The following is a 15,143-nucleotide window of genomic DNA, read 5'->3' on the forward strand; positions in this document are numbered from 1 at the left end:
CTGACCACCATTCAGTATTTGTGCAGCTCTGTAAGTAAATAGTATCTTTTCTGCCTACTTGCAATACGATGTATCTTTTTTTATCATACAAAGGTTTTTTTGTACACTTTTTTTTTTTTTTTGAACACTGTTTGGATACATTATCCTGACACTGAGTGAATATGATGACACCTTGTGGTGTAATATGGGAATTGCAAGTTCGTGTACTGGAAAAACACTGAAATGTGAGAGACTTTGTATACACAATCCAAATATGGACTGATGACGTCAGCAGGGCGCCAAAAAACCACTGAGGGGGTGGGTATTTAAACAATTGTTTGATTCACACATGATATCCTTGAAAAAGGTCCCCAGGAGGGACCGAAACGTCGGATTGACATGTAACACGTTGTGCAAATAAAGACTTCATTTTAAATGATTACAGTGTGTGCTGGTTCTCCTTCTACTATCTACAATTTTGATCGTGCACCACTGGCCTCTAACTAGTAATGCGTGCTGGTACTGTGGACTATCTATCTATCTATATATATATATATATATATATATATATATATATATATATATATATATATATATATATATATATATCTCAGTATGACAAGATTCTAATGTGCCACTTAATTTGATATAAACTGTTGCTCAAGTATTCATTTTGGTGGCATAGTTTTGCTTTAAATGAGCCTAATTTCATAGAGACAATCTGTTGCCACTATATAATAAATGAAGTTTACACAGCCCCAGTCGTGTCCTTATGTAGAGTGTACATTGTTCCATAGCCAAGAGAGGGAAGCAGAGCCTGCAGTTTAGGTTCTCCTATTTTAGTTCACCAGACTTGTGATGTGAGCCTTGAGAGGGAAGGGTGACATCAAGTCTGGTGAACTAAAACAGGAGAAACGAAATTGCTTAATTGTAGGCTCTGCTTACCCCTCTTGGCTATGGAACAATGTACACTCTACATAATAACACGACTGGGGCTGTGTAAACTTTATTTATTATATAGTGGCAACAGATTGTCTCCATGAAATGGTATATATATATCCAAAAGTATCTGTACTGGTCAGGTGACCTTCTCTGTGCAAGGCTCGCTAGTGTTGTGGATAACTAAGGAGCACCAGGCTATTGAAATTCCAACCCCACTGGCATTGCATTGGAAACTGTGATTACCATACAGCTCTTTTTGGCCTAACTGTGCATTAACTCATGTCAGACTTAAAGGGGACCTGTCACCCAGACATAAAAATCTGTATAATAAAAGTCTTTTCAAATTAAACATGAAATTCACATTCTTTTTTTTATTAAAGCATCCATAGCAGGTGCAAACTCATTTAAAGGAGAAGGAAATTCTGCAAAAATCACTCCCCCCTCCCTCCTCCACCCTGGCCTACCTGTCAAGATTCTGAGATTATACAAGACTTGTCTTAATAACAGTGTCCACAAAATGGCTCCTGCCTGCTTGCTATTTTTATGAATCATCAGACTGAAGGAAACAAGATTCAAATAATTTATATAGTGTAATTAAAGTTCCTTTTGCTGGACTAACATAATAAAATAGGATTTGGAATATTTTTTTGGGTTACGGGTCCCCTTTAAGATATTCCTGTCCTAGTAAAAAATCAAGAGTCAACTGATATATTGCCCCCCCTACATTCATTTCTTTACTGACTGATTTCCACCATTAAGAGACAATGAAAATAAAATTCTGCTAAATGTATTAATTATATTCAGACAGGTTTTATTATTTTTTTTAAAAAAAGCAGCCGTAGAAGAGTCACTGGTAAGTGGCACAATGTACAAACAAAAAGCAGAGACACTGGAAAAATCAGTGTCAGGAATTGCTCTCATCAATGTCTTTATCAGGATCCAGTTCATCTGTCTGATCCTCCTGTTTCTGCTGTTTCTTCCACATTTTGGCCATTGCCAGCAGTTTAAGATTGGGCTGATTGGCAGCTTCCTCTGGAAAGATATAATCGTAGTATTCCTCCCATCCTGCGTCAGACTGGTAGAAACAAAATAAAAGCCCTTAGTGATTCTGCATTTAGACGGTACAAACAAAGGTAATAATAATAATAATAAAAGAAACACAGGGGGGCAGTGCTAGAGAGAACCCCCTTATACGAATGCACTAAAGGCAGCATACTGGGGGGCAACTCTTACCCCATCTTCTGCTTGCAGTTTTCTTCTCTTCTTGACCTTTTCAGGCATGAGTTTGACCACTCTTTCTTTTGTGGATTCTGTCCCGAATTCCTCTTCGAAGCTTCTCCAAGATTCCAGCAGCATCAGCCTTTCCTCTTTCTCCTCACAATTTCTTAAGCCTTTATTGGCTTCTTCATAGATCTGTCTGCATTTGCCCAATTGCTCCTCACTGCTGCTGGTCAGTTCAAATTGAGCAAAGCTAATCCAGACCTGAGGAGGGAAAAAGAATGAAAGAGTAGAGAACTCATCGTTTTGCTTCGTTTAGATAACTCAAGTCCATAGGTTTATTCACTATATTTATATGTCTCTAATATATTGTTTTATGAAGGTAAAAAATAGAAGATCACAGCAGAAATAAGCATACTTTAGATTGTAAGATTAAAAATGTCTCTTTTTACTCCAAACTACAAAGCTTTGCAAAGGTTGGTGGTTTTTATAGTACAGGTATGGGACCTGTTATCCAGAATGCTCGGGATCTGGGGTATCTTTCTGTAATTTGGTTTCCCACACCTTCTTAAACATCAACATTAAACCCAATAGGATTGTTTTGCATTCAATAAGGATGAGGGATGCACCAAATCCACTATTTTGGATTCGGACATACCCCCGTATCCTTTGAGAAAGATTCGGCTGAATACCGAACCAAATCCTAATTTGCATATGCAAATTTGGGGTGGGAAGGGGAAAACATTTTTACGTCCTTGTTTTGTGACAAAAAGCCACGAGATTTCCCTCCCCACCCCTAATTTGCATATGCAAATTAGGGTTCGGATTCAGTTTGGCCGGGCACAAGGATTCGGCCGAATCCGAATCCTGGATTCGGTGCATCCCTAATAAGGATTAATTATATTTTGGTTGGGAAGAAGTACAAGGTACAGTTTTATTACAAGGAAAATTGATTTTTTTTTTTTAAACTGAATTATTTGGTTATAATGGACTCTATGGAAAATGCTTTAAGCTTTCTGGATAACGGGTTTCCAGATAACGTATCCTATACCTGTATGTCTAAAAATGGCCTCAAAGTTTGTACTTTACAATTTCTTATCTCCCACATTTACTTAAAAAATCCTTAATATAAATGCCAGGAGATTTGATGCCCAATTTTCAAGTTAGTGGCCAGGAGAGTTTGATGCCCAATTGCCAAGTTAGTGGCCAGGAGAGTTTGATGCCCAATCGTCAAGTTTGTGGCCAGGAGAGTTTGATGTCCAATTGTCAAGTTTGTGGCCAGGAGAGTTTGATGTCCAATTGTCAAGTTTGTGGCATGCAGAGACCCCAAAATGTTTGTGCCTAAGAAGCTCTTTCCTGACACTTAACTGTACATGTAAAGATAGTCTCTACTACATAATCATATGTTTTGTTTAATATTTATTTGTTCTATTACTTCATGGAATTTGAATGTGTATTATTTGCAAAGTGAAATACCTTGACATGCTGTGTTCTTTGGAGAAGCCTCCTGTAAAGGTTTCTGGTTTTATCAAATTCTTCTTGTTCGATTTCAAAATCAATGTAAGATTTCCAGAGCACCTGTAATGATCAACAACAACAGACGGCTATAAGGGGAAGTCCGACACATTTGAAGAATACAATGGGATTCGTTTTAAAACTGAAAATAAACAAGAGACAAATGCTATTTATGGCTCTACAGAACTATAGAATAAAACCTCTATTGTGTAAGTGCTGGATGAGCAACTACAACCAACTAATCTTTTTACTGAATGGTGTTAACGATCATTACTTAAAGGGATACTGACATGGGAAAACATGTTTTTTTTTAAATGCGTCAGTTAATAGTGCTGCTCCGGCAGAATTCTGCACTGAATCCATTTTTCAAAAGAGCAAATAGATTTTGTTATATTCAATTTTCAAATCTGACATGGGGCTAGACATATTGTCAGTTTCCCAGCTTCCCCAATAATGTGGATTTTATAGTTTTTCTATTGTTTAATACAAACTTTCTCCAACTCTCCAGAACCAGTGGCTGCAGCAAAAAAAATCCTCCAAATAGAATCCCAGTTTATCTGTTTAAATCTGGCTCCACGATCTTTGTCCCTGCAGCTGGAGTTGGAAACATTAAAGGGGACAGAAAGGCAAAAATAAAAATTTTACTTTATTATCTGAAAAAGAAACCGATCCCCAATAATAAATCTGTACCATTTATATAAGAAACCTGACTGTATGCAGTGAAAAACCCAAAAAGGTCACATGAAATCACTGGTTCATACCTCAGGCATATCAAGTCGTGGCTGCCCAATAGCCAGTTCATATATTGCGCGAGCTCATTCAACGTCACCCAATATAGTCTCCAACTCTGAAAATGTTATCCATGTTGTGCAGTTCTCGGGGGTGAACTCCAAAAATTTTTCATAAAGCTTTCGGCAACGGTCAAATTCTCTTAGCTGCAGCTCCAGTTCAATGTAACCTTTAAACAGTTTGTTCTTAGGACATTTACCAATGGAAGTGCCCTGTGTGATTAAGGTATTACAGAACAACATCAGCACATTAGCAACTGGAAAGATAAATATTTCCTGAACTGAACACTTGGGGGCAGATTTATCAAGGGTAGAATAGTAAATTCAAATTTTCGAGTTTCAAATTTCACACATTTGAATTTTATTTCCCCTATTCGAATGCAAGTTCAAATGTGAGATTTATCACACCCCGACCATGGAAACCGTTCTAATTTTCGAATATTCGCCACCTAAAACCTGCCGAGTTCATGTAGAAGCCAATGGCAGAGGTCGGTTGAGCCATTTGGAGATGTTAATTGCCTTCCTGACATTTGAGGTTCGAATTTTCGGGTCGGAACCATTCGATTGAATATTAGACATTCAATTTTTTTCTTAAAGGGGTTGTTCACCTTTGGGTTAACTTTTAGTATGATGCAGAGAGTGATATTCTGAGACAATTTGCAATTGGTTTTAATTTTTTTTTCTATTTGTGGTTTTTGAGTTATTTAGCTTTTTATTCAGCAGCTCTCCAGTTTGCAATTTCTGTAGTCGGGTTGCTAGGGTCCAAATTACCCTAGCAACAATGCATTGATTTGAATAAGAGACTGGAATATGAATAGGAAAGGTCCTGTATAGTAAGATGAGTAATAAAAGTAACAATAACAATAAAGTTGTAGCCTTTTAGAACATCTGTTTTTTAGATGGGGTCTGTGACCCCCATTTGAAAGCTGAAAAGAGTCAGAAGTAGAAGGCAAATATAGTAATTAAAAATTTATGAAAAATAAAGGCCAATTGAAAAGTTGTTTAGAATTAGCCATTCTATAACATACTAAAAGTGTAACGGTGAACCACCCCTTTAAATAACCACCCAGTCGAAACTGTGAGTATATTCAAATTAAAAAAAAAAATAGATTTACATTTATTCAAAATTCAACCTTTGATAAACAGCCTCCCCAACTGGCAAGACACCCTTTAGATGCATCAGTATAATATAAAAAGATAAAATAAGCCTCCAATGAATAATGCTGGAAACCTTTACAAACTTCATGAATTTTCTTCCACTCTCAAAATTATTGAAGAACTTAAATGGTTTTACAAGTTCTGTGATCTGCCCCTTTATTTGGATGGTGGCAATCAACAATTACAAATATCAAACAGACCTAAAATTCTACATTGTGAACATTCATTTGCTTCCAACTTCTCATTCTGCTACAGATTTATATAGGTGCATTTTATAGATAATGGTAGTGGCATAAGTTACATGCCATGCAGGGTAAATATGTGACAAGGACCCTGAAGGGATAAGTCCTAGACTAAGAATAGTCTCTGCACAATTGCCCTGTAAGGATTATTAAGTATGGGCCACCTAATTGGACTCCGATGCTTTCTATGGATATATTAGAAGCAATACCACACAGCTCACATAGCGAGTGAGTTAACTACAACGGAACATTGAGTCCCTAGATATTGCAGGACTATAACTTCCAGCACACTTGCATGTTAAATCAAGGCATGATAGAAGTTGTAGTTCTGCAACAACTTGGAACCAACGGTTAAGCAATAGGGATATAGACAAATATTGGGGCAGAAATAGATAGAGTATAGAGTAGAGTTTCCCCTTTGACTAAACTTACCAAAGCTCTTCTTGCAAATGGAAGGTTTTTTTGTCTGATCTCAAACTGTGAGTACATCAGCCAGATTTTTGCAAATGTGAACTGTAAAATAAAACTAGATTACCATGCAGCAGATCAGAAACACAAACATTTTTAGCACATGCTAATTTGCATTCAATGTCTTGTCAATAAAAATGATTATGAGTAGAATGTGATGAAGACATAATTAAGGCAACCTTATGTATGACTCCAGTGCAGGGAGCAAGTCTATCTCATGAGACACGACTGCATTCACCCCCTACCTGATGCTATGCACAAGGGTTTAAGAGTGGGCTGCTCAGCCCTGTCCCCAATTACAGATATATCCACACATTTTACTACAGGTATGGGATCAGTTATCCAAAAAACGGTTATCCAGAAAGCTCCAAATTATGGAAAACCTGTCTTCCATGAACTCAATTTTATCCAAATTTTTAAAAAAAATATTTATTTTTTCTTTGTAATAATTAAAAACAGTAGCTTGTACTTGATTCAAACTAACATATAATTAATCCTAATTGGAAACACAAACAGCCTAGTGGGTTTATTTAAAGTTTGGATGATTTTCTAGTAGACTTAAGTTATTAAAATCCAAATTATGGAAAGATCCGTTATCCGGATAGGTTCCGAGCATTCTGAATAATAGGTCCCATACCTGTACTAGAAATTTTGTTTGCTGTGAGTCTTATGTAATTTCAGCGACCAAAGTGTCTCAATGCAAATTATCTCTACAAATATAAAATTTACAAAGATTCTTACCTTTTTATGAGGGATTAGTTCCAAGCAGGCCTGATAAACTTGCCTTGTTCGCTCTGGGTCCTGAAAGATTGAAAGTAAGATGAAAAAATTAGATTACAGTATATAAAATACCATCATTATTTGTCCATTCACTAAAATGAAATATTTTAGTTGCATTATCCCTTTGATTCAGAAGTCACATCTCGCTTAGAAAATGAAATGCACTAGGATAAACAACTGATAAAAGTATAATAAACATCACACATAATCCATGTTCATAAGACGGTTTCCTGCATAAGGAGCAGTTTTATCCCTAGCGTGACACAACTGTCATCTAGTGACCAAAATGCACAGTGTAACTCAATGTAAATAAATGCCTAGTGTACACATATTGCTTACAGATTAGGACATCATCATCATCATCAGAAAGTCTCCTTTTCCCTTTATATCAGGCATTCTTATTCATTCTGTTTAACGGAAATATATCATTATAGGAAACTGCACAGAACTAACAGGCTTAGTTCTGTGCAGTTTCCTATAATGATATATTTCCGCTAAAGAAGAAGGAAAGCTACTGAAGCAGTTTATTGCAATAGATTAGTCACAATAGTCCAAGCTATAACATAATTATTCTGTGGAATGCTTCACTATACCTGAATAAGCAGCTCTGGAAGCTCTGTTTGTTTAGGATAGAAGCTGCCATATTAGCTTGGTGCAACATGGCTTCCTGCCTGAGTCTCTCCCTGCTCACTCATAGCTCTGGGCTCAGATTAAAGCAGGGAGGGGAGAATGAAAGGAGCAAACTGAGCATGCTCAAGCCCTAGCGGTTTAAGATGAAAACAGGAAGTCTGATACAGAAAGTCTGGGTTCACAGGCTCACTTAATAACTGCACAATTGGTTCAGCTCAATCTAGTCAGTGGCTAACTCAGGATATGATTCAAAAAGCTTTAATACAAATTAATGTAAACAAGGCTCCAGGGCCTGATGGCATACACCCCCGGGTTCTAAGAGAGCTTAGTTCAGTTTTAGATCAGCCCTTATTTCTGATTTTCTCAGATTCATCTGGTATGGTGCCTATGGATTGGAGAAAAGCTGATGTTATTCCAATATTTAAAAAGGGATTACGATCTCAGCCTGGCAATTATAGGCCAGTAAACTGGACATCTGTGGTGGGCAAATTATTTGAAGGCTTGTTAAGGGATCACATTCAAAATTTTGTCCTAATGAATGGCATTATGAGCAACAATCAGCATGGCTTTATGAAGGATAAGTCATGTCAGACGAATTTGATTGCATTTTATGATGTGGTAAGTAAGATTCTGGACAGTGGGGGGGCAGTAGATGTGATCTATTTGGATTTTGCCAAAGCGTTTGATACTGTGTCCCACAAACGACTGCTTTCTAAACTAAGGTCTGTTGGGCTTCATGAAGTCGTTTGCACGTGGATAGGAAACTGGCTACAGGATCGGGTACAGAGGGTGGTTGTTAATGGGACATTCTCTACTTGGAGTAAGGTTCTTAGTGGGGTCCCCCAGGGCTCAGTATTGGGTCCACTTTTATTTAACTTGTTCATTAATGACTTAGGGGAGGGTGTTGTAAGTAATGTATCAGTGTTTGCAGATGACACAAAACTATCCAGCCCAATTAATTCCATCCAGGATGTGGCATCCTTGCAACAGGATCTTGACAAACTGGCAATCTGGGCAGCTAAGTGGCAAATGAGATTCAATGTTGATAAATGTAAAGTCATGCACCTGGGATGTAAAAATATCCAAGCCACTTATACCTTTAATGGGACTGCACTAGGCAAATCCATTATGGAAAAAGACCTTGGAGTCCTTGTAGATGATAAACTTGGCTGTAGCAAGCAATGCCAGTCAGCAGCATCAAGGGCAAATAAGGTCTTGAGCTGTATTAAAAGGGGCATAGAGTCAAGGGAGGAGGGGGTCATTCTTCCACTGTATAGAGCAATTGTAAGGCCCCATCTAGAATATGATGTACAGTTTTGGTCTCCATCACTCAAACAGGACACTATTGTATTAGAGAGGGTACAGAGAAGGGCAACTAAGCTGGTTAAAGGTATTGAAAATCTTAGCTATGAGGAAAGACTGGCCAAATTGGGGATGTTCACGCTGGAGAAGAAGCGCTTAAGGGGTGATATGATGACTATGTATAAATATATAAGGGGATCATGTAATAATCTCTCTAATGCTTTATTTACCAGTAGGTCTTTCCAGCTGACACGGGGTCACCCATTCCGATTAGAAGAAAAGAGGTTCCGCCTAAATATTCGGAAGGGGTTTTTTACAGTGAGAGCTGTGAAGATGTGGAATTCTCTCCCTGAATCAGTTGTACAGGCTGATACATTAGATAGCTTTAAGAAGGGGTTGGATAGCTTTTTAGCAAGTAAGGGAATACAGGGTTATGGGAAATAGCTCATAGTCCAAGTTGATCCAGGGACTAGTCCGATTGCCATTTTGGAGTCAGGAAGGAATTTTTCCCCCCTCTGAGGCAAATTGGAGAGGCTTCAGATGGGTTTTTTGCCTTCCTCTGGATCAACTGGCAGATAGGTAGTTAATAAAAAAAAAAGTTGAACTCGATGGACATGTGTCTTTTTTCAACCTTACTTACTATGTTACTATGTAGAAGTCCATGTGTACACAATAGAAGGAAAGAAATGTTGTGTTTCTTGTGACAGTGGACTCAGAGTAGCATTACTTTGAGGTTTTACTGGTGTATTTATATAGACCTCTCTGATAAAGCTTACTTAAGTTTAGCCTTTCCTTATTCTTTAAAGAAGTATAAACCATTATTGATAAACCAAATGTTGGGTCATAAAGTTTACTGTGTTGTATCCAAAGATATTTATGCTACTTTAGTTAATCAATAGCGGTAGTCGCCAAAAAGACCCCATTTCAGAGGACAGCTAGATAATGACAAACCGCCAGAGAAGGGTGGGGCTGGCAAACACAGTAATGACTGTTTCTTCTGGAATACAAATCTTTTCACCTTTGCTTCTAGCTCCTCGTACAAGGCATAGTTTATCCACAGATAAATGTATCTCTTCCAGTGCCTTTTTTCCTTTGTAGGTGGCACATTGGCAATCGCTCGTTCATAAACTTCTCGAACTGTATCAGGATCAGCATCACTTTCAACCAGCCGCAGGTAATCAAACCAAGCATCGTAATTATGAGGATTAGCTTTGGGAGAAAGAAATCCATACATGTATTAGTTGTTTTGAAAGACTGTCAGCTCTGCATTCTACTTCTTACATTTGTGCCATTCTGTTAACACTGTATTGCACTTCTGGCATTGCTTTCATTTCATTTCTTTTATATAGGGAATCCATGGCTGGCATATAAATTCACTTATCTCTAATCTTTAAATGTAAAATCTATGGTGCTGGAAGTCAGCACTAAAGGTTCTATGATCTACAGCAGTTTAGTGGTTAAACCATCTTGAACCTATACATAATTGGCCTTGTTGCTAAATGCGTAACAATAAAATATTATAAATCACTACAAATGCTTGAAAAGGGGTTCTATAAACATTCTCTAGCAGCCAATAGACTGAAATACAAGAATCACACTACAGCTAGCCATACAAACTAGTTTTGGCTGACATGCATGCCTGTTCATCTGGTCATATTTAGTAAAGTGGGCAGTTTAGACAGATAATCCTGGTGGATTGAGGATTATGTATCCTGACATCTGAAAGGAAATTGAGAGGAGCTAGAACTCCTCTTCACTTGGCCTGTGTGTAGCCACTTCAATGAAATGGCTTTACTTTTTAGCAAGCTTATCCTTCGTAGAGTTTTCGGATTTAGAAGTTGCATATAATATTGCTGCTTACCTTTACTTCTTCCTCATACTGGAACCTACGTTTGTTAACGATAATATCTTCAATACCTCTCCGGTCGCCATATTTCTTCTCAAAAATTGTGTAATTCTTGAACAACTCTTGGGCCTGTTGTTTTGCTATTCTGTCCAGGGCATATTTATAGATGACACGGACTCTTTCAAACTATTTAGAGAACAATAAAAATGATGAATAGGATGTAATAATGTGCAATAATCACACATCTTAATTGCATGTGGAGGAAACAGTAACTGTCGGCACAAGCAGCAAGGAAGGTGAGGAATACCCAAGCTGAATGTCAGTCATCTCTCCAGGTGTTTTAAAATGCAATTGTTAGCAACACCAGATAAAGAAATCCATAAAATAAAACACGCATATGGAATTTGTGATCCACATCGCTGGCTGGTTGCCATGGAACTAAATGATATTTGTTAGGAATGTCCTATTTGTTAGGAATGTGCCTTATGCAGCTTTTAAAGAAAAAAATTAGAAGGGGATGAATGTACCTTTTCTACTCGGAAACCAATTTTTATATACGGAATTTAATTTTACACTGCAACAAGATGGTAGAAGCTACATCAAGAGAATATTAAAGGGGTGATTCACCTTTAAGTTTTCTCTTTTAGTATGTTGGAGTGGCCAATTCTAAGCAACTTTTTCAATTGGTCTTTATTTCTTTATTTTTTATAGATGTTAAAGTATTTGCCTTCTTCTGACTCTTTCCAGCTTTCCAATGGGGGTCACATATAAAAATCTACAAATGTAAATGTAGTATAGCTACAAATGTATTGTCATTACTCATCTTTCTATTCAGGCTCTCTCCTATTCATATTCCAGTCTCCTATTCAAATAAATGCATGGTTGCTAGGGTAAATTGGACCCTAGAAACTGTTGTAATTGCGAACTGGAGAGCTGCTGAATAAAAAGCTAAATAACAAGCTAAAAAACACAAATAAAAACCAATTTTTAAATTGAAATTGAATATCCTTCTCTATATCATAATAAAACTTACCTCAAAGGTGAACAACCGGAATAAAGAAGGTCACTATACTTTAGTTCAAAATTACAAATTTTGGCTAAAGCTAAGTAAAACTCACTTCTTTCTGATGTTCTTCAAATTTAGCAAATGCAACATACAGGTTTTCATCCATGTGATCTTCCCCAAAGAATTCCACAGCCCTCTCATAAACTTTCTGTCTGTGGGCAATATAACCGTGCTTCTCTTCAAAGCGAGCATATTTTATCCAGTTCTTCACATCAGGGTGCACAATTACAAGTACAGGGATGTTAAAGAATCAATTTTTTTGAGTTCTAATATTTACATTTATACTTACTTACTTTATACCTACTTCATAGGTTTTAGCTCTAGTGCTGAAATTATTGTACATCACAGCACCTATTCTAGAGAATACTCAATGGGTCGTTGCATATTTCTACTTATAAACAAAGGATATATCTTTCATAAATAGACCACATTCCCAAGCATCTCTTCCATGTAGGTATACTTGTACCTGCAAATATCAAAGGGCTGCCTTTTATTACTCAAAGGCCAAAGTATTTATTTTAGGACACACCAAAGGACATTAAAAACTACGAAACAGAAGCAAGCTACATATTAGCCGCATATTGTCCTCATCGGGGAAATGTACACAAACACACATCCAGCGCTATATCAAGGATTTCCTCAATTAATCTAAAATTCGTAACATCAGTTCCCGATATTCTCTTGACTATTGTTCTAACTCGCTCACCGTTTTCACTTTATGGCCCGGGTGCCTCCAGCCCCAGACCTTACACTATGTTACTGGAGCGGTATCAACTCCCCACGCACCCGCAAGATAATCTTATATAAATTCTTACCCGGACTGTGTTGTGACTCAGGTGCTGCCGCCCTGAGTCCGTCACTAAGGGAAACTATTCACAGCATGCGTCTATCGATTAGTCGGCGCATCAGAGACCTCTGATGAAATGCAGTGACACGAAACGCGTCAGACCTTATGGCGCTGTGATTTTGAAATAAAGAAAACCTGTTTTATCCGTAAATTGAAAGCAAGCAATTCTATTTTCGAGAGGGCTTCTGAGTGCGCCGCCTAATCATAAATGCATGCTCACAGGGAAATGGCCAAACAAACTGTAGATATATAATATTTCTGGAGCAGTGATCCCCAACCAGTAGTTCGCGAGCCACATGTTGCTCTCCAACCCCTTGGATGTTGCTCTCTGTGTCCTCAGAGCAGATGCTTATTTTTGAATTCCAGGCTTGGAAGCAAGTTTTAATTGCATAAAAACTAAGTATAGTACCAAGTAGAGCCTCTTGTAGTCTGCCAGTCCACATAGGGGCAACCAAATAGCCAATCACAGCCCTTATTTGGCACCCCAAGGGACTTTTTCATGCTTGTGTTGCTCTCCAACTCTTTTTACATTTGAATGTGGTTCACGGGTAAAAAAAGGTTGGGGACCCCTGTTCTGGAGTAATCCTCTGAAAAGCCTTAAGATGCTAAAAAAATTATGAATCTTTTTGAAAGGTAACAAACCTACCAAAACTGATTGACCCTGGGTAGGATGGTAATTGCTCGGTCCCAGATATTTCGAGCATGATTAACCTGGCGGTTCTTCATCTCCATCTCTGCATACTTTAGCCATAGTGTAATACTTCTGTAATCCACATCTAACGCACGCTCGTATATAGACCGTGATCTAAAAAGGAAAAAAAAATCCACACCATTAAAAAGCATACATTAATTTGACTCCATGTATGCCAATTTAACAAGGCACATACCTCTGAACTTCCTTTAGACTTTCCTCCCATTGTGCATATTTTATCCAGTTACTTATAACCGTTCTGTTCTTCCTGATATTATCTTCAAGGGTCTGAAAGAAAGATATCACGTTTAACATTACAGCTCATGTAGTTTGCATCTTCTAAGGATGCTAGTCTATATTTATTATGATTTATACCTTGGACACAAGTGACCGTGAATACCTGAACAATATCCACAGCAGACTATTCCTTAAATAAAAAAAAATCCAATACATTTATATATTTCCGGATGTTCAAGCAGTGTTTATATTCAGATATTTACTTTCAGTTAATGCACCTTTTCTTGCACATTTTTCCGAATGCAAAAATTATGGGATATGTTTGAACTTCTGAAGTTCAAGCTCCCTCTCTTTGGCCTCTCTCAGCAGCTGCTCGGCAGTTATCTGCACCTCTGCAGGTGCTTTGTTTTTAACCTTGAGTGGAACAAGAACAAAAAGTCAGTTGGGGAAAAAAATATTAACATTTATGTTGGAAAAACAGGAAAACTGTTGCAGCAACAAGTGTCTGGCATCAGAGGGATATGGGGAGTAACCTGCAGGGGATGACAGGCTGGAGAGCATTGAGTTTCTGTGCTCAGATCATGCAACACTACTGCAACTTACAACCTGCTGATTTCAGGCTGTTTATACACTGCATTTACCCTCCCTTAGATATGCTCGTTCCAGTCCATTCATGGGTTCATGATCTCTCCCTTGGTACCAACATATAAAAAGAGAAATGTAAAAGGCCTGCTGGGTGGCACTGCTAAAAGCACTAGTAAAATCTACCTTGTGCCTCATAGCCTTCATTATACAGATATGGAATGCATTACAGTGAAAGCTCGATTTTAAGTAGCCTGATTTTAAGATTTCCACACATTTTACATTTTTTATTTGTGGTTCCACCAATTTATAATGAATTTCAATGGGTGTATTTCCCTGATTTTAAGTAATGTTTTCCTGGATTTTACATCAAAATGTTGTCATGATGTACGCAAAAACTGCTTTATTTCCCTCTATAAATGTTATTTGTGAAATAAAAAGGTTAAAAGTACTAACCAGATGTATTTTTTGCCATGGTTCTGCCTGTAAATGGCCAATTGCAATTAGTCTGCCCCTTATACACCAATCACGTATTGCTTTAGGTTGTGTATGTGACTGACAGAGGGGCCTTGCACATGCCCCCTCGTAGTGTAACATTAAAGGGGTGGTACACCTTTATGGTAACTTTTTTTAATGTTCTAGAATGGCCAATTCTAAGCAACTTTTCAATTGGTTTTCATTATTTATTTTTTATAGTTATTTGCCTTTTTCTTTTGACTCTTTGCAGCTTTCAAATGGTGACCGACTCCCTTCTAAAAAACAAATGCTCTGTAAGGCTACAAATGTATTGTTACTTTTTAGTACTGATCCTTCTATTCATGCCAGCCTCTTAGTCTTATCAATGCATGGTTG

The 15,143-nt window shown here is 37.6% G+C and overlaps 1 pseudogene; it reads right to left on the reverse strand.

The window, feature by feature from the left end:
• Nucleotides 1–1,711: 1,711 nt before the first annotated feature.
• Nucleotides 1,712–14,779, reverse strand: LOC108716111 (annotated as a pseudogene).
• Nucleotides 14,780–15,143: the final 364 nt, after the last annotated feature.

This window comes from Xenopus laevis, chromosome 5L (genome assembly GCF_017654675.1).
Source record: "Xenopus laevis strain J_2021 chromosome 5L, Xenopus_laevis_v10.1, whole genome shotgun sequence".
In the NCBI taxonomy this organism is placed as follows: Eukaryota; Metazoa; Chordata; class Amphibia; order Anura; family Pipidae; genus Xenopus; species Xenopus laevis.